Below are 21,205 nucleotides of genomic sequence, written 5' to 3'. Positions count from 1 at the left end.
CGCTCATGTTTAGGCCGCATGGCCGGTAAAAGTTTTTCCGCGGTGTACCAGTGCCTTGCAGGTACCGTCTTGTTGATCGTGTTGTTCCGTGTCTGTTCCCGGTCACCCTGTGTCGCTAATGTTATTAGGTCGCTCGGTTTCAGCGCATTTTTGTCAGTTGTTGCAGGAGCTGTTAGAATGTGCGACTGCCCATTTTGGCTATCAGACCCCACTCTCCCGTCTCTTTTTTTTTTTTTTACTATTTTTTTTTTTTATAGAAGTGGGCAAGTGATAGGGTTATTATGACAGGGGCTTAGAGCCATCTATTGATTACAAATATTTGGGGGGGGGGGCACAGATGATTGGGCATTTGCCCATTCCCCCTTGATTGTTTGTTTTTTTTTTACTTTGGAAGGGAACTCTAAGCACCCAAAGCACTATAACTCAGTGTAGTAGTCATATTGCCTAGAACTTCTGGGTCTCATACCCCAGGTTTATGTCAAACTATTTAAGAGCAGTATGACAAAAAAAAAAAAAACAGGACCTGGACCCCACCTCTTCAGCCACATTGACAATGTAGAATTAACTCTAGCGTCCACCTTTGTTTAGATCAAACATGTCTTACCGTTCCTATTTGCTTTTTTGAAATGGGTTTGGCTGATCTTTTTCTATCTTTTGGTCATTTTATCATATGAAAATTTACACCCCAGAGTTGCTGCACATTTCTTTTTGCTCATTTCCCTACAAAATGCATTACCATTTTTTATCCTACTAAAGGTCAGTCTGTGTACTATATAATTATTGGTTTGCTTTTTTATTTTTCTTTATTTTATGATTTTGTTTGTAGCGACATTCTCTACTTTAAGGCAAGGGATTTGTACAGTTAACTGCTTGACTTCTGTAAGACAGACTATCCATGCGTCCTTCACACTCTTCAAATTGACGTGTTTCACCCTTCTGCATTGTGTCATAAAATTCAAATTTTTTTATTGCCAAAAGGCAGTTGTGTCCTGGCAGCAAAACTGTTAATGCCCTCTGTAGTACAATGACAAGTTAATTACGCACAATAACCTTCAACTGTATTGGTTATGTCTGTCCTCACTCCGACAATCTCTGATTTTTACAGTATTACTTTAGCGACTAAACAGAAAGTGTTGTTGAATTTGTACCTTTTACCCCCATTTCCTCTCTATTTTGTTACCTCTAGATTATTCTGAAAGCCAAGAGAAGGCGATTCTTCCATTACTGTCATTTTTAGATAAATTTCAGCCTCCAGAAAGCTTTTTTCGCCTGGATTTGTGTTTGCTAAGTGTAGGTATTTCCATCGTACTTGTGATAAAAGCTGTTGCTCGCAGTTGTCTCTAAACTAGCGGCATGCGTTTTGGTTTTTTTTCTCTCTCATCTGCAAATGATTTCTCGTTCGAGAAATGTGAATATCCCAAATGTGTTACCTTAATGAAACTGCAAGCAGAAATTAGGGCGAAATGCAATTACACAGAATCAAATGTAAATACTTTTTCTTAAAGGAACACTGTAGGCACTGTAACTGCTTCAGCTCATTGAAGTGGTTATAGTGTCCGGAGTTCCCTGGCGACATTCTTCCATTCACCGTTTTGAATGGTTTAATGCGAAGCAAGAATTCCCAGCAGCTCGGTCCCCTCTGTGCTGCTCTGGGCACATGAGGAAGCGGCATTCTGAGCAGCAATGGGCGGCTGGGATCGGGTTTTAGAGTATCCGCTTCTTTCAGCCTATCACAGTGTCCATTGCTGGTACGAATTAGGCTCTCTACCCCTGTAATCCACAAACTGTTAATGTTGCTTTTTGTCATCCATCTAAACTCTACGATTATTTAATTGCATAGGGTTCATTTATTGAGATTTTCTTTAACAAAATTAGTCAGCCATCTTTACCACCTCCACCGCCCATCAACATCAAGGTACAGATATAATATATATAGCAATGGCTGTGCTTTCTAGGTCACATCAAAGACACTGTGGGAGAAGAATGAAAAAAGTCATACCGACGGCCTTACAACATTTATTTTAGGGCCTGTTATCTGTCCGTTAGCTCCATTACTCTGATATAGATACCTGCTAGATTTTGTTTTGCGTTTTATAAAACGTTGAATAGTTTAGACATAATTAAAAGTCATTCTACTGGTAAAACAGACTTCATCGATGTGAGCCGACCTACTAGAAATGGCAAATGTGTTCAGTGATTTCTGTCACATTACACGTGTGTGCCCTAGGTAACAAACATAATACATACTATAGCGTGACTAGTGCAACTACTCTGAATCTTCAGACTTGACGCAGTACTGATTATAATTTTTTTTTGTAAATTTCTTTTTTTTTGAGAGTTAGGTTTTTTTTTTCTTTCAGTTAGGAGTAGAGCAAAGGACTCGCAGGTCCTTCAGTGTCACAAAATTGGACATGCAGGTCCCTTTACATGTATACTTTCAGATGCGTTCAACATTTTTATGATATCAAATACCCTAACTGAGAACTTTATTTTGGGTGAAACTATGTGACCCCAACCACTCCGCACCCCTTAGGGCCTATGTTTAGTGCTTTAAACGTGGAGCCGGCGTTGCCGCGTTGTTATTATTATGAGTTGGGCCATACTCCAAGCCCCAGGGGGTGCAGTACTGATTATGCCAAAACTTAATTTCCCCTGATTTGATGTTGTTTGTTGTGTTTATTACCCATATAGTAAATTCGAACCATGAGGTGTGTTGTCAGTAAATGTACGCACTGCATTTAAGGGTTTATTCAGTACAACAGCAAAACATGGTAAACTGAAAACCAAATTGCAAAATAAACTCATTTGGAGTTGTTCTTTACCTCCTCTTCTGTTTGAAACCTAAATGATGCCGTTTTGGTTTCAATTAAAGGATTACTCCAAGCACCTTGACCACTTTTCTGATTTAAAGTGGTTGTGGTACCTGGAGTCTGTATGTTCGGCATTTCGCTATGAAATCGTGCACATACAGAGGTTAACCGTGTAATGCCAGGGGTGTAGCTCTACCTCTGGCTGTGCCATTGGCTGTCATTAGCCAGCCCAGAGCAGAGGCAAGTTTTAGCTCTAACTAATTAATTGTGGGGGGGGGACAGCAAAGCAAGTCTTACTCTAAAGAAACACAGTGTTTTTTTACTTGGAGTAACCATTTAAGCATGATTTACTGTTTAATTACTAAACACCTTATAATTTGGAGACGTTACCCACTGTCTCACACCTGATTATGTTTCTAATTTTATTTAGCCTTAACAAATCCCACAACACTATAAAGTCAATTAAAGTACCGTATATCTGAAGACTCACATAGCTAGCTACTAAATTGGGAATTGGAGATAATTAATAACAAAATAAAATTTTAGGTCAAACTATCCAAGTTTAAAAAATATAAAATAAATAAAATAAATTGCTGTATTAGAGGATTTATCTAAATTCAGTCATTTCCGCCCAATATTTGCTTTTCCTTTGCAATTCTCCACAGATTTGTGCCGTAATGATGATCAGTCCTTCGCAATTCCTAATTTAGCGAATAGCCCAGTGGGGATTATTATTAATTAAACACTGTACTGTAGTGATTAAAAACCAAATCCCAACATTTGGGCCATAATATCCAAGTTCTGACTATAGCTGAATTGGATTTTTCTTTCCCAAATTGGAGATTTTTTCCTGTCATTTGGCGATTTACGGTTCTATTCGCGACAACGCTCCAGTTAGTGAATAAACACCTGTTTAACAGCATAGCTAATACAGTAGATGTAAGGGCTGTTTACAAGTGTATGGAGATAATTATTCAGGTTTTTATCCAAAGTGGACACTTTAGTAGTCTAGTGAAGGTGCAGTTTTGGTGTCTTGTATATTTAAAATGTCATGTTCTATATACATAGATATACATAGCTGCATTTTAGATACAAGTCTCTATCACCCTTGTGTATACTAAACAAAAAATATATGCCACCCATGTAACCAATGCTCCTGTGCTGCTGCTCATCCTGCCACTGAACGATGCATTGGTCAGTCTCTGAGTCCCCCATAAAGTCTCCACACAGTCACCATCTTCCTTGATCTCTACAGGAGCCTGGAATGGTAACTGTATGGTATCATTGTTGTGTCAAGGTGGAGATGGCATTTGGTAGGTTATACCTAGAGGCTGTTTGCTGATTGCAAAAGCAGGCACCGGTTTAGGTAGAGATACAGAGCCCTGTGTTTTTACAGAGGCATCCGTGGGTTACCCCTTCCACGCACATGTTTCTGGCACCTTGGCAATAACACTAATGGGAGTGTGGATATTAACCACAGAATGGAGCAAGCCATTGATTACCTGCAATTTAATACATTATTGCTAATCTCAATTTTTGTTTTTGTTTTGGGGCTGGGAGGGAGAGCCCATTGTAACCCCTGTCTGCCTGTATAATAAGAGAGACAACTTGGGTTACTCCAGTTTAAATTGCAATTTTCCACTTGATACAGAGTAAGAAAACAAAACCAAAAAAAATTATAAAATCTTTTCTCGGTTTCAAAATCGAATGTTAAGAACGAAATGGTTAATTATTCTTCCCAAGTCATTTGTTTCCCAATCATAGTTTCCTCTCAAATACCTGTGTGAAAGCTGCTTGGCCATTTGTACGGACAGTATGCTTGTTGTATTGATTTTATTCAACAAATAGGGTACTTGTCATTTACATTAACTGACCCCTAGAATTTCTCAAACAGATGAATAGAAAATATTACCTGATTTTATCCCCCTAGACAGCAGTTAATATTTGTAATAACTACGTGTTTTTCTGTATTACAAGTAAATTATACTCAATAATTTCACAAACACTCTGAATTGTAAATCCCCTTGTATCTGTCAGGGATGTGAAATGATACACTGCTCACCTTTTGGCATGCAAATGGTTAACACAGACGTATAGTGTGGTTCTTGCTTATCACAGTTTTGGCCTGCGTCGGCCTACCAGCCTTCTCCCCATGTCAGACATTTCATTTACTTATTATTATTATTATTATTATGTTATTATTTATATGGCGCCATCAAGTTCCGCAGTGATTTACTATGGGTGGACGAACAGACATGTAATTGTAACCAGACAAGTTGGACACACAGGAACAGAGGGGTTGAGGGCCCTGCTCCACAAGCTTCCATGCTAGAGGGAGTGGATGAGCTTCCATGCTAGAGGGAGTGGATGAGCTTCCATACTAGAGGGAGTGGATGAGCTTCCATACTAGAGGGAGTGGATGAGCTTCCATGCTAGAGGGAGTGGATGAGCTTCCATGCTAGAGGGAGTGGATAAGCTTCCATGCTAGAGGGAGTGGATGAGCTTCCATGCTAGAGGGAGTGGATGAGCTTCCATGCTAGAGGGAGTGGATGAGCTTCCATGCTAGAGGGAGTGGATGAGCTTCCATGCTAGAGGGAGTGGATGAGCTTCCATGCTAGAGGGAGTGGATGAGCTTCCATGCTAGAGGGAGTGGATGAGCTTCCATGCTAGAGGGAGTGGATGAGCTTCCATGCTAGAGGGAGTGGATGAGTTTTTACATGCTAGAGGGAGTTGATGAGTTTACATGCTAGAGGGAGTTGATGAGTTTTTACATGCTAGAGGGAGTTGATGAGTTTTTACATGCTAGAGGGAGTTGATGAGTTTTTACATGCTAGAGGGAGTTGAGTTGATGAGTTTACATGCTAGAGGGAGTGGATGGGTTTTTACATGCTAGAGGGAGTTGATGAGTTTACATGCTAGAGGGAGTGTATTTTTATTTACTTTGTTTCCATAATATCTGTTTCTGCATCCAGGAACTTGTTTATGAAAATAATAATTTCTAAACGCATGTAATAATTTGGGCACAATAATTTGAACCATAAAAGCCTGCTTTAATTTCCAGGGGGTCTAAGGCCTATGAGCCAAAAGTAATCAAACAGCCCTGGCTGGAGGCATTTAGAACCAGCTCCCAGCTTCCCACCTGTGGCTTGGCTAGATACAGGCTAAACATTGTGGGCATTGCCAGGGTCAGTGTCATCCCTGTGTTAAAGGGTCAGAATTACAATGTCGCATCACCATCACATAGATCAACAGTGCCAACCCTTACTAATAATGAAACATGGAAGGAACTGGGACTTATTTAAAAGGCACGGTAATTTATGTATGTTTATGGGGGTCTGTACACAGTAATGGGATTTATTTAGCTGTACGTATTCCAACAAAATTGTTTATGAATGTGTGTGTGTGCCTGAGTGTTTCCATTTTCCCAGCTAGCTCTTTTATGCAACTTTGATAAATATTTTCTATTGTTGGTGTATAAATATATTTATAAATTATATATACAACATGTAAGAACATTATAATGTATGACAATAAACAAACTATGAATACACACACTATAAAGTGCTAAGGATGGCAGTCGATGTATTTAAAGAAATGTAATTGATATTTCTAAATAGTTTTGGAGTTCTACTTATAAGAAATTGCGTGTGAGTACTATTATTTATTTACGTGTCTGTTTAAATATAGGTGCTAGGTGTACCTTATAAACATGTTTCGGCAAATTTAGATGTAAAATGGGAAATTAAACATGGAAACGTATATTCACCCAATCTGCTTATCTTTGTCTGGGTGAAAGTAGAATCTCAACACCCACAAAGTATCCACTGAGGTCAGAATTCAACATGAATTTCAAATTTAAAGCTAAAATAGACTCAGTTAAACATTTCTCAGTTATGGTTCGATGTCTCTCTTTTGTAAAGACTTGCCCTACTGCCACAGAGTCTTAGGTGGGTAGGTACTCCGATAGGAGTGTAGGTGGGTAGGTACTCATGAGGGTAGGTGGGTAGGTACTCTTTAATAGCAGGGTAGGTGGTTAGGTACTCAGATAGCATTGTACGTGGGTAGGTACTCAGATAGGAGTGTAGGTACTCTAATAGCAGTGTAGGTGGGTATGTAAGTTACTCAGATAGTGTAGGTACTCAGATAGCAGTGTAAGTGGGTAGGTAAGTTACTCAGATAGTGTAGGTACTCAGATAGCAGTGTAGGTGGGTAGGTACTCAGCAGTGTAGGTGGGTAGGTACTCAGATAGCAGTGCAGGTGGGTAGGTACTCAGATAGCAGTGTAGGTGGATAGGTAATCTGATAGCAGTGCAGGTGGGTAGGTACTCGGATAGGAGTGTAGGTGGGTAGGTACGCAGATAGCAGTGTAGGTGGGTAGGTATTCAGATAGCAGTGTAGGTGGGTAGGTACTCAGATAGCAGTGTAGGTGGGTAGGTACGCAGATAGCAGTGTAGGTGGTAGGTACTCAGATAGCAGTGTAGGTGGATAGGTAATCTGATAGCAGTGCAGGTGGGTAGGTACTCAGATATCAGTGTAGGTGGGTAGGTACTCGGATAGGAGTGTAGGTGGGTAGGTACTCGGATAGGAGTGTAGGTGGGTAGGTACTCGGATAGGAGTGTAGGTGGGTAGGTACTCAGATATCAGTGTATGTGGTATGTAGTCAGATAGGAATGTAGGTGGGTAGGTACACAGATAGCAGTGTAGGTGGGTAGGTACGCAGATAGCAGTGTAGGTGGTATGTACTCAGATAGGAGTGTAGGTGGGTAGGTACGCAGATAGGAGTGTAGGTGGGTAGGTACTTAGATAGCAGTGTAGGTGGGTATGTACTCAGATAGCAGTGTAGGTGGGTAGGTACGCAGATAGCAGTGTAGGTGGGTAGGTACGCAGATAGCAGTGTAGGTGGGTAGGTACGCAGATAGCAGTGTAGGTGGGTAGGTACTCAGATAGCAGTGTAGGTGGGTAGGTACTCAGATAGCAGTGTAGGTGGGTAGGTACTCAGATAGCAGTGTAGGTGAGTAGGTACCGATAGCAGTGTAGGTGGTATGTACTCAGATAGGAATGTAGGTGGGTAGGTACTCAGATAGCAGTGTAGGTGGGTAGGTACCGATAGCAGTGTAGGTGGGTAGGTATTCGGATAGGAATGTAGGTGGGTAGGTACGTAGATAGCAGTGTAGGTGGGTAGGTACTCAGATAGGAATGTAGGTGGGTAGGTACGCAGATAGCAGTGTAGGTGGGTAGGTACTCAGATAGCAGTGTAGGTGGGTAGGTACTCAGATAGCAGTGTAGGTGGGTAGGTACTCAGATAGCAGTGTAGGTGGGTAGGTACGCAGATAGCAGTGTAGGTGGTATGTACTCAGATAGGAAAGTAGGTGGGTAGGTAATCTGATAGGAGAGTAAAGAGCTGTGTATCCGTATAGTACAGTGTATGAGACAGGAGGTAGCAGTGGATAGGTACCCGGACAGTGTCATATAGGGGATGGTGAGTGTATGACACATAATGGGAGGCTGAGTGAGAGGGGTACCAATGTGTCACACTGTGACCTACCTGCAATGGGTGTGTGGGCAGGGGATGCTGCGTGCACATCACATCATTCCACTCCCATCACGGCAATCCACTCCCATCATTCCACTCCCATCACTGGACTGAAATCCCATCACAGCAATCCACTGACATCCCGGCAGTGTACTCACATCACGGCAATCCACAGAGGCAGAGAGCGCCCAGACTAACGCTGGGAGTGGGAGTCTGAGCTCATTCTGTGGATTCCTAAAGCAGCAGCCGGGTCCATCCCGTCCACATCCTCACTGTGACAATCATTCATTCATTGATAAAGCGCTAACATACACCGCGGCGCAGCACAGGAAAAATTAAACATGTAAATAGCTTCCTCCTGAAACCAAAAAATATACATATATATTATGTGTCAGTGTGTTTGTACTTATAGAATATATAAATATATTACACAGACTAAACATGTCAGATGTAATATAAAGTGAACGTGTGAAGTATGTGTGTATATGTAATTGTGTGTGTGTTGTATGTGTGTGTTGTATGTGTGTATGTGTAATTGTGTGTGTGTTGTATGTGTGTATGTGTAATTGTGTGTGTGTGTTGTATGTGTGTATGTGTAATTGTGTGTATGTGTAATTGTGTGTGTGTGTGTGTGTATATGTAATTGTGTGTGTGTGTTGTATGTGTGTATGTGTGTGTGTGTATGTGTAATTGTGTGTGTATGTTGTATGTGTGTATATGTAATGTGTGTGTGTATATGTAATGTGTATGTGTGCATGAGCAATGTAGAGGGAGTTACATAGATGTGGCTGTTTGTAGAATCTTATTTAATTTATACTCGAATTCAAAATAATTGTGTTCTTTTTCCTGCCAGAGCTAAAAATAGGAAGTCCAGACAGGATTTGCATTGGAAATAAATAAGAAATGAATATTGGTGGCTGACAGCAGAGTATTGTCCAGTTCGGTCAGAGATCCAGTGTAGCAGCCAGCTAAGCTCTCACAATGCCCCCTGACTTCTAACCAGCCATGATTTATGGCTTTATTTGTGCCTTTAAAACAATGTTTAGCTCCAGTTAACGTTGCTGGGTGCTAATTCCTGACTGCTAATGCATTACTCGAATTGCTAGAAATGACTTCATTTCTCTCCCTCCAATGCCCCAATCATACATTTACACAATAAAAATCCCATTATGTCTCACCCATACACACCAGCAGTGCCCACACTGCTCTTTACATTCTTTTTGTTGCTTTATATTTTGTTTTGAGAGATTTCATTTACACAATGACTTGGGAAGAGGAATTAACCATCTCGCTCTGAACGTTCGATTTTTGTAACAGAAACAAAAATATATAAAAAATATATATATACATTGTGAGATTTATTCGTTTGTTTGTCTGTTTTCCCTGTAAGATCAAGTGGGAAATTGCAATTTAAATTGGAGTAACCCGAGATGACTCTGTAATTATACAGGCAGGCAGGCAGGCAGGGGTTAACCCCTCCCCCCCCCCCCCCCCCCCTTTCCAAAAAAATGACAAAGAATAGCAAGAATGTATTAAACTGCAGGGAATCAATGGCTTGCCCATTCTGTGGTTAATATCCACACTTCACTCCCATTAGTGTGATTGCTGGATAATCTGCAAACACTGGCAGGGAGGGGGATATAATGAGGCAATAAGAGGGCACTCTGGCATTTGGGGGGGGGGGGGGGGTTACTGTAAGGTATGGTGGGGGTGAGTGAGGGGCTGCTTTGGGGCTCAATAAAAGGAGGGTTCAGCTCTCTGCGAAGATGCCAAAATGAGTCTGGTTTATGTAAATGTAGACTGAAACTGTAATCAATCTTAGCCAGTTACCAGAGTCCGGCTTGCAATGTATCTCACCCGAGTAGCCTGGCTCCCCAGTGTTAGGAGGACCTGGAAGGGTTACAGAGAGCAGCCAGGGGGGATGTGACCGAGATGTAGGTGAGGAAAGTAGCCTGGCTCCCCAGTGTTAGGAGGACCTGGAAGGGTTACAGAGAGCAGCCAGGGGGGGATGTAGGTGAGGAAAGTAGCCTGGCTCCCCAGTGTTAGGAGGACCTGGAAGGGTTACAGAGAGCAGCCAGGGGGGATGTAGGTGAGGAAAGTAGCCTGGCTTCCCAGTGTTAGGAGGACCTGGAAGGGTTACAGGGAGCAGCCAGGGGGGATGTAGGTGAGGAGAGTAGCCTGGCTCCCCAGTGTTAGGAGGACCTGGAAGGGTTACAGAGAGCAGCCAGGGGGGATGTAGGTGAGGAGAGTAGCCTGGCTCCCCAGTGTTAGGAGGACCTGGAAGGGTTACAGAGAGCAGCCAGGGGGGGATGTAGGTGAGGAGAGTAGCCTGGCTCCCCAGTGTTAGGAGGACCTGGAAGGGTTACAGGGAGCAGCCAGGGGGGGATGTAGGTGAGGAGAGTAGCCTGGCTTCCCAGTGTTAGGAGGACCTGGAAGGGTTACAGGGAGCAGCCAGGGGGGGGATGTGACCGAGATGTAGGTGAGGAAAGTAGCCTGGCTTCCCAGTGTTAGGAGGACCACTTGGATAGGAATATACTCTGCACCTACTGAGCCAGTCACAGAGTGTCTCTCTCTCTCCTTTCCAAACTGTTTATCTTGCCGTCTCCTGGGGCTAGGAGTGGATGCTTTATTTTTATTTTCCTTCTATTTGTTTGCTTTAGATACTCAGCTCTGAGGAAGTTGTAAAAACTCCCTCTGGTGAAAGCATTGAGAGAAGTTTGCAGCCCCTGGCGTCACCTCCCTCATGTAACCAGCAGGGGGAGCTCGGAGGTTGTGTCTGGTTTGCAGAGTGAGTCTGAACAGGGAGCTCTATGAGATTCCACAAAGGGTTTCTTGGAATGAAGGTGCTGGGAGACAACATGACTGAATCTGTATCTCTCTATGTTCTATGTGTGAATGGCATTAAAATAAATAGCTGCCTGTCAAACATCTATTGCTGTAGGATTCTTATTATCTTCTATTTATTGGAACATCATTTACAATGTTACTATTTCTGTATTTTGTATAGTTTGACTCATTTCATTTGGTAGATTTAAAAAATATATATATTATTATTATTTAAAAAGTGCCAACAAATGCCACAGTGCTGTACAATGGGATTATATTAAAGTGCAACATAAACACAATTAATATAAAGTATTCTATTCAGAATGTAAACAGTAAGTGTGATAACAGTAAATAACCACTGCCCCCCAAAAAAAATATTAAAGTAAAAATAATCACAATTTTGCCGATATATTCCCAATGAAAACACGCCTGCATTTAATTATGCATTTTTCATTGGGATATATCAAAAACAGCTCGCAAAAGCTGCAGCTCTCTTGTCTACAGCCTTTATAAGCCCTCCCCTTCTTACCCCGCCCACACTTTCTCTGGCTGTCCAATCACAGACTTTGCAATGCAGCTCAATGAAAAGTCTTTGCAAGGCAGGAGGGAATTACTGACTTTTGAGATTAGCTCCACTGAGCTGAACAACAAGGAAATAACAGGACTTGTCTGATAGACAGCCAAGAGGGTGTAACCAGGTTAATTTATAAATGTGCCAATTTCTGTTGAAATCTGCACTCTTTGTAAAACTGACAAAGAGGACACCCGGCAAGATAACGTGCTTTAGGTGTGTTACTTGTTCATTTAATCAGTATTTATAGTGTTTGTTAATTCCCTAGTCTGATAATCCTCTCAGTTCTGTGAAACATACTGTACCTGAGCTCAAGAGAGTCAAAAAAGATGCCATCAGTGGTTGTCTGTGCTTAACACCAGGTGCAAAACAACACAGTGACACTGCCCCCCTCCTCTCATTATCCACTTACAGTGTACAATAAATAAGGTGTCATTTTGTCAGTTCATGGAGAAGTGAATGGGATATAGTCAGGTCACAGACAGAAAATATTGTGTCTTTGTTTTTGTTTTTTGTTGGTTGTTTTTAGTGTGTGTGTGTGTGTGTGTGTGTGTGTGTTTGTGTTTACAAGTAGAGTGCTGCAAAGTATCATACTATTTACATTAACTTAATTCCTGCTTTGGGGATTTGTGAAGATAAATCTAAACATATTTTCCTATATATGTTTGTGGGGAGGGGGTATTTAGTGTGCACCCCACTTCCATCCTTTTTTATTTATTTATTGTATTTATTTTTGCTGTACACAATGGCTTGTACCTCAATAACAAGAACATGCTGAAACATTAACCCTAAAGGATCAGAGAGTTCCTCTGGTGTTTAAGAGTTAAAAAGCAACAATACTGATTTATAAGTGTGCTTAGATCAAAACCAGAAATGGCCAGCCAGGCCAGCAAGTCATGCCAGACACCTACCTCTGCAGGAGAGTGAGGGTTAATGGGTGTCCTGACATAGAAAGGAAGTACAGATGTTTCTATTCTCGGTGAGCCTCACTCACACCCCAGATTAGTGAATAGAAACTAATAAGACATTATCAGATCAGCCTCAGGACTCCTAATTAAACCTTCTGGCTGATTGGAAATAAAAGATGCTGAGATTAGAGGTTCAGGGGTGAAGTTTATTTCCCATTTTTGTGCATGATCTGATGTTAGGGATTCCTCCCAGCTCTGTGGGCATAGCTCCTGCTAAAAGCCAATACTTTATCTCAAATCTAAATATTGGGCCTTTCTGGCTAATTGGGAAACTTGCATCTTATTAGCTATGGCAGAGAGAAGGAGAGAGTGGAACTGTCAGTCATTTCAAAGCAGGGGAACATTACTGGAGTGTGAAGGAATCGTCTCTAATTCACAAAGGCAATCGGGCAGAAAAATCCCTCAACGCGAGCCTTCTAGTTATTAATCAGAGAATCTCCTCATTCTGCAATGGGGTTTGGGTGCTGGCCTTAACCCCTCACATCCCCCTGCCTGTGTGTGATACATCATTAATCCAGCATTAGCAGGAGGATCTGCTGCTGGAGCCAATCTGAGGGCTTTAAACTTTTAATTACACTTAAAGAACAAGAAGAGCATTGGGGCCATGGGAAGCCAAATCTCCTGTTATTTCTAGACTGCTGTGTGATGGGGATAATTCCTGAACATGTGAGAGCTGTGCCCCTTTATGGAGACATGTACTAAAGGATTCTTAGAGCAATGGCAAAAGTCCTGGGGATTTGGTTGGTTGTTTTTTGGTCACTCAGATTCCAGCACAATAAATGATCGAATAATGAATGTACAATAACCTGGATGGTTATTAGACTGTTGGAAGGCATCTAGAATCATTCAATCCATATAGATTTCAATACGTGTTTCACACCAGGAGTGACAATTAGTGGCTTTTACTCATTTATTGCAAACTATTTTAGGATTTAGAATTGATCCATACATTTTCTGTATTTTATTTTGCAATGAAGTTGGAGAATATTTTGTTTGTAAATGTGTTATCTTTTTGCTTAAATTGAACGAATGATTGTGGTAAATCTATATCTTTTTCTGTTGAGCACAAAGTGTGTGTTTTTCTGCTCTGAGAAGAGCTCTCACACAATGGAATATTGATTTCAAATTCTTCCAGAACACTAAGTTAACAGCAAGTTCTCCCTCCCCTGATAAACCGGTTAGTTTGATTAAATCTCACACAAATGGAACATTTACTTTGGGTTGGTTCTGAATAAGATGTCCAAGATTGGGATTGTAAATTTCCTCCAAATAGGAAAACTCCCATCAGATTGCTTTCTGTGTATGTGTGATCCAGGGATTGGTACTGAGAGGCAGACTGGGGTTTTGGTGTACCGATGGGCAGTATAGAGGAGCCTGGGTCAGGTGTGGGGTTCGTGTGATAATTCCTGGTTACTTAGTAACTGGGACGAGAATGGGCGATTTAACTGGCTCTATAAATTCTATTGCTAAATCTCCCTATACTGATCATTTATCTGGAGTGACTCTAATGATCTGTAGACAGTGATCTGTTTGGAGCAGCTCTTGTTATGAAATAATAATAATAATAACAATAATAATAATAATAATAATAATAGGGATCTGGCGATGCTTCTAAGTACTGAACGATCTGGGGCAGCGAGTTCTTTGGTTAAATAGGAATCTATTCATTAAACAGCGAGTTTGCTATTTTTTAATATGGCAGATTATACAATTCACAACAAGAGGACATTTGGACATTTCTTCTAATTCTATTTCCTCCCAAATTTTTTATCCCCTTTTCCAGCTGCCATAACTCGTATCTTAGTAAATACACCCTATCGATATATCACACGAGGCTGCAGTTTGTGGGGTTGAAATCCCCTTTCTGTGTTTCTGCTCTTTTCTTCTCTTATCCCTTGTCCAAGACCTGTAAATGACTTCTCCCCAACCCCTCCCCACATTTGGGGAGCAGAGGGGGAGGAGGAGGGGGTCCTGATGGCAGAGTGGGCAAGTTTTGTTGAGCTGTTTTTTTTTTTTTTCTTCTTTTCTTCAATTGATCAGTCAGTCTTAGCTAATGTAATTATCCCCATCAATAGGAAGCTGCAGAGAGAATCATTATGGAGGTGACGTTGATAAATGATCTGGCACCCAGCACTGACCCTCCCACGGATCCAGGGTGACCATAGAAACCACTACACAAGCTGCAGTGCTGCTGGGAGGAGAGTAACCCCTTCACTGCCGCGCTCACCTTACTGCTTTCACTAGGGGTAGACTGAGAATTCCAACTCCTATAATGCTGGGCCAGTAGTTTTCGAATTCCTGGGGATCTGGGTTGTGCTGGTATATATAGTAATTAGCCTGATTGATTCCCATCACTAGAGGGGGACAAGTTAACTCCCAGCCTCCATGTGCTCTATTCCCAGCAAGCTGTCCCATGCCTGTCTTGTGTTCTTCTAAGTAAACTGCTTGGAATGCAAAGAGACCATTAGGTTAAAAAAAAAAACCTGAAATGGAATTATTTCTGGTATGTAATGGTTCTACCTATATATCCAGGAATGGTTTCAAGGTTACACAGTGCTGAGCAGAAAGAAGAAAAAAAGCTTTAGCCTGGAACGAATTTCCCGTAAGATGAAGGCACATCTCAAGCCCTTGCCATCATCTGAATATTTTATTTAAGCAAAATAAGAAATATTGAGAGCAGTAATTGATTCATAATGATTTAGAAATCGATGCGTTGAGGCCAAAGGGTGTTTGTTTATTTTGCTTTTCTCGATGTAAAGCTGCAGATCCAGTGACTGGGGCTGGGAAATGAGAAGCAAGCAGGATCATCCATCATCCCTGTCAGGAGAGCAGCAGGCATAGTCCCTTGTTCTACACCCAAACTATTAATATTAAAATCCCACATCCAGGAATCCCACCAAAAGCAATCTAGCTGGGACCATTTCATTACTGACTGTGGGTGGGGGTGGATCTCACAGGCTGGGATTAAATATATATATTGTGTATTTAAAGAACTACAGTGGACACAACTCAACATGTGTTGAGGGGATCGAATGAACGTGTGTTTGTGCTGTGTATGTGTTTATTAAAGCGCTCATATTAATCAGATTAATTGCACTATGTAGATTGCTATAGTGAGATTACTCTGTCAGAGGGTTTAATAACACCCTTACAATCAGTTTGTGTACATTGATTTTTTTTTTGTCTTAGTGATGCTTATTAATCTGTGAATGGAAGTAGTTATAGTATATTTAGATGGCTGGTGTGGGCTTCTTTAAAAAGTGTAATCACAGTGTGATTTTATTTGGTAAGGTTTTAAGCAAGTGTTTACAATGTAATAAATGAACTGTCAGTAAATACAATGTATCATGTTGTGGATCTAGAAATATATAGCTGTTTATTTGAGCATATTTAATCGAATAATCTCAGTGTGGATATTAGAAGATGTGTATGTACTCATGGTTGGTGTTTGTGAAGTATAAATTGCCATCTGTGATTTTTATTTTGTATGTGTATATATATATATTATTTTTTACATTATATATAATATATATATACCCAGGACATACTTGAAAACGAGAGAAATCTCAATGTATCCACTAATGGTAAGATATTTTATAAATGTATTTATTTGTAAATAGAGACTTGCATACTATAACAGTCTATATGTGAGTAGAATTGCAGTGATTTGAGGATAAATGTGTGTGTTTGTGTTGACTTCCTGGTGTTGGACTGCAGCCTGTCTGTGTATATGTGACTATAATATAATAACTGCAGTCCCTGGCCACAATTTCCTCAGTGAATTACTGTCGCTAATGTTGTCGTTTTTGCGTTGTAGTAAACGATTCCCGGTTAATTCTTAGCAGTGTGTGAAATTCCTCCCCGCAGAATTCTTTTGTCTCTTGTAAAACAATTTCAATCAGTAGAAATAGATCACCGGGCAATAGGCTTCTTCCCCTCGTTATTAGAGCAGCTGCCCAGCCAGCCACGTTAACCCTTTCACCCAATGCCATTCGTTTCCGTTATTTTCCACGGAAAGAATTCGTTTGTTACATTGTAACAGTGTCTTCCCCCAGTTACTGCGTTCTGTTTCTCTCCTAATATTTACCGATCACTTCGAATACAACGTTCCAAGCAGTATAATAATAATAATAATATACACATTGATACAGCATTAGAATTAGCTGTGATACTGAATGTTATTACATTGTATATAATATATCTATATAAAATTATACATTCATAGACCATTAGAATTAGATATATCTATATATGCATACATATATACACAGGCACATTTCAACCATCCTCCAAATTGGTTTTAAATATAAAATGAAAAATTCAGTTTTGATAAAAAAAAAAAAACAAATTTAAAAATGTATATTTTTTTTATTAGGTTTTACTTCAAAAAGACTAATTTTTTTCTCAATGTTTGTATGCAGTTTCCAAACCAGCTGTTTATTTATTTTTTAAATTAATTTCCAACCTCCACCAGAATATTCCTATATTCCCAGAGTCTGTAATTGTTGCACACATTAGTTCAGCTGTGTTGTGTGTATATGTAGACTGTAATTGTTGCACACAGTTTAGCTGTGTTGTGTGTGCATATGTAGACTTTCTGTCTGTAATTGTTGCATACACAACTAAACTGTGTGCAACAATTACAGACAGTCTACATATACACACACACAAGTTTAGCTGTGTTGTGTGTGTTTATATGTAGACTGTCTGTAATTGTTGCACAGTTTAGCTGTCTAATTGTTGCACAGTTTAGCTGGGTTGTGTATGTATATGTAGACTGTCTGTAATTGTTGCCCACAGTTTAGTTGTGTGTGTATATGTAGACTGTAATTGTTGCATACACAACTAAACTGTGTGCAACAATTACAGACAGTCTACATATACATACACAAGTTTAGCTGTGTGTGTTTATATGTAGACTGTCTGTAATTGTTGCACAGTTTAGCTGTTGTATGTTTATATGTAGACTGTAATCGTTGCACACAGTTTAGCTGTGCTGTGTGTATATGTAGACTGTGTTTAATAGTTGCACACACATAATCTCAATTATTTATTTACAGTTTTTAGTTGAATACATGCTGTGTATTCTTTCACAATTTGCTATATATGGAGAGAGACTAACGCTTTCTCTGTACAGCCCCCCTTTATTAGGAGATAACAGATGTAATCCTTGAACCCCACATTGAGAGCACACACAGAACTCCACAAAAAATCCAAAATGAAATATTTATTACCGTAACACCTTTTTCTTTAAACATAAACTCACAGTCCTCATACAAGTATTTTAATGTAAATTTTGACAAAGCTTAAAGGTAACAGCATTTTTCTCTAATGAGGAACACGTGCTGATAAAGAAATAATCCATGGACATACAATACCAATCCCACAGCAGGTTTTTACTAGGAGAACATTCTTTTTTCAATTGAGGTAACACATAGAATATCTAACATGAAACATTAATAGAACGAACTCTGAACAAATTTTGTTACAGTATTGTCTTCCCTTCTCAAGCTTGCTCACTCAGTCTCACACACACACACTCACATTTTTCCTGTCACTCAAATTCATTCTCCATTTTTTGAGTTTACAATTAAGTTCAGTCTGTCATTTGGTGCAAAGACCAGAATTGCAGGAAGCCCCCCTCCCTTCCTTACACAGGGGGCTCAGTATCCAACAGTCCCAAGACTAGTCAATATCCCTTGCTGTCTTGTAATGTCTGTGTAACTGCCCCAATTCAAATAGTCCAGTAGTGCTGAGGGACAGACACCTAGAACACCCGAGAAGGTCCTGGATGTTCTCAATCTCTCCAGGCTGTGCTCTGTGTTCTGCACTGGTCACAAGTGTCAATGTTCGGTGGCTTTCCACAAGGAGGGATTCTGGCTGAGCCAAAACAGTCATTCTTTTGGGAACAACACACATAGTGTGGAAAAACAAGGATATCTTTTTTTGTCTCTTCTAAAACTATTTAATAAACAGAAATGTACAAGTTAACTTAGTTCCTATGTTTGATCCTACAGTAGTAATATCTCTGTCTTTCAGCTTCCAGAGGGGACTTGTTTTTTTTTTTTTATGGGCACATCGTTTATCCCATGATTTCACATTTGAGTTCTTGTCTTGTTTCATTGGTCCTTTGTTGATGAAAAATGACAAAATATGTGGTAAAAAAAAAAAATATATATCACAGCTGTCTGGAATTTCACTTTTAAAACTGGTCAGCGTTCAGAAGTCTTAAAATATTTTTATTCCCTTGAGTTTCCTTATATTGTTGGGATTGTGTCAAGGAAATTCTTCCCAAGAGCTGGGGCAGATGAATGGGGTGGTTGTGCGGGCATTGTCATCCTAGGGAGATCGTCCTCCATGTTATCTACATGGCTCGGCAGATGTAGGGTGGCGGTGGTCCATGTCTCGAAGGGGGTATAAAGATGACCTGGGAGAAGGGTGAGCTGGTTGTACAAAATGATTCCCATAGGACCACCCTGAGAAAGACAGTCCCCTGGCACGTCCTGCAGATCTGAAACAGAAATGACACATTCTTTTAGTGGGTAATAAATAATGATGGTATAAAAATGCATGAACAAAGTGTGATTACTACCAGAGCCAGGAAAAGGTTTGCAAAATATAAACATTGACAAATATATATTTACCCTACAATTTCTAATAATTCGTATAACCAGTCATTTTTATAAAAAGATTTGACAAAAAAAAGAAAAATGTCATCAACTGACATCCTAATTGCAAAGCACGTTAAATAGAAAATGATCACCCCTCGTCATAACAAAAAAAAATATGAAAAAGAAAATCAATGTTCGTAGCAATGTAGGTCAGACGATGCACTAAGCAGCAAGTTCAGATAAAGTGAAGAATGAAATAGGAAATGAGAAGGGAAAAAAATATCAAACTTCTCACATTTTCTTTTTTGTCAGTTAGACATCAAGTCAGCAACATGCAAGTAACTTGTAATATTTCACATTTGCTGCACTGTTTGTTATTAAACTCTAACAGGGTTATGTACTAAAGGGAGAATTGCCACGAATGCAAAGTGAATTGTAAAGTTTAGTCTAAAATCAGCTAATTCTGTTTTTTTTTTTAGCTTTGTCTATTTTGACCTTACATTTAAGATTTGCTTTGAATTCCCTACAATTCTCACTAATTAGTTTATGTACTAAACTGCAAATTTAATGCAAATTGGCAAAATGTAGGCTCAACTAGCTGACCTGAAAACCAGGCTCCAAGTTTGATGTATTCACAGCTCAGCTATTTCAGTCTAAATGTTCCTTTTTTGCATTTCAATTCACACTCTGACATTTAGTGATTAAACCCAGAAAACTGCGCATCGCTCTGGGTGTTTAGATGCAATGTTCGTAAATTCTATAAATATATATACAGGTGCAGCTTTATGTAAAGTTATCAGGAAATAAAATAATGACATCGGGAACCCATTGTTTTGATTTCTCTCAGATTCTAAAATACTTTACTTGGTTTTTTTTTTCTTTCAAATTTTAGTTGTCTTTTATTTTCAAATATTTAATACATTTATTTATAAAATATTTTACCAACAAGGATACATTGAGATTTCCATCGTTTTCAGGTATGTCCTGGTTAAGTTTAACGCAGGCTGCAGACAGTAGCTGGAACATTGGCCAACAATTATGTCTGTCCAAAAATAAATCAACTGAAATTCTTCAGTCTCTGATTACATGTATTTTTGGTGTTAAGGTTACTAAATGAGAACACTAAGGCATGGTAACATAGCATGCAATACTCAGTGCTTCTAATTCTCCGTGGGCCCACTAGGCATGGGACGGAGGAGCAGTATTAGAAAATAGTACATATACATTATGTACACGTATATGTATTTTCACACACTATATGCATTATTTATAGAACGGCATGAGAGTGTGTGATAAATGTTATTATCCAGTATATAGAGCTCTTATCCAGTCTGGTTTACAAAGATTAATCTTTGTAGTTTTTACAGACTGAGATATATAGGATTAACACACACTGGTACATGAGGAGTGAGAAAAAAACTGTGATAAAATGCACATAATAACAAGTGACTGCCACAAAAATAAAATAGAAAAGCCATTGCATGTCTGTCTCTGTGGGTAATTTGGGCACTATACATCTATATTGAATATATATATATATATATATTGTATTTTATAAAAGCAGAACAAAGATAAAGATTCAAATGATTTCACCAGGTGCATTTCTTCAGCAGGTACACAGAATGAATGAAGTCTGCAGCTCAGAAATATATTGATCAAACAAGATTGTAAGTGCATTTTTTTCCCTTTTATACATGTACTATTTAATGTGTCTGATACAGGAATGATGAATGCAGCATTGTATTTGAGAATTATATATTTAATAATTAAATGGAGTACAGATAATTCTTTGCAATTCCATTTTTACATGTTTCTATTTTTTTTTTTTTTTTTAAACATTAAAAATGGGCTTGCTGGGGAAAGAATTTCCAATGAAACATGCTGGGG

At 39.6% G+C, this 21,205-nt stretch overlaps 1 protein-coding gene across 8 annotated transcripts in view; it reads right to left on the bottom strand.

Moving 5' to 3' along the window:
- Nucleotides 1-17,919: 17,919 nt before the first annotated feature.
- Nucleotides 17,920-21,205, bottom strand: part of MEIS2 (Meis homeobox 2) — a 124,200-nt gene continuing 120,914 nt past the window's right edge. For all 8 annotated transcript variants that reach the window (XM_063439975.1, XM_063439979.1, XM_063439980.1 and 5 more), the window contains one exon: nt 17,920-19,218. The gene's annotated coding sequence lies outside the window, so the exon portion shown is untranslated. The remainder of the gene's footprint in view (nt 19,219-21,205) is intronic.

The sequence above is a fragment of the Pelobates fuscus genome, chromosome 13, assembly GCF_036172605.1.
Source record: "Pelobates fuscus isolate aPelFus1 chromosome 13, aPelFus1.pri, whole genome shotgun sequence".
NCBI lineage: Eukaryota > Metazoa > Chordata > Amphibia > Anura > Pelobatidae > Pelobates > Pelobates fuscus.
Note: the sequence above shows the minus strand (reverse complement) of the source record. Positions and strands in the feature narration are given on the sequence as shown.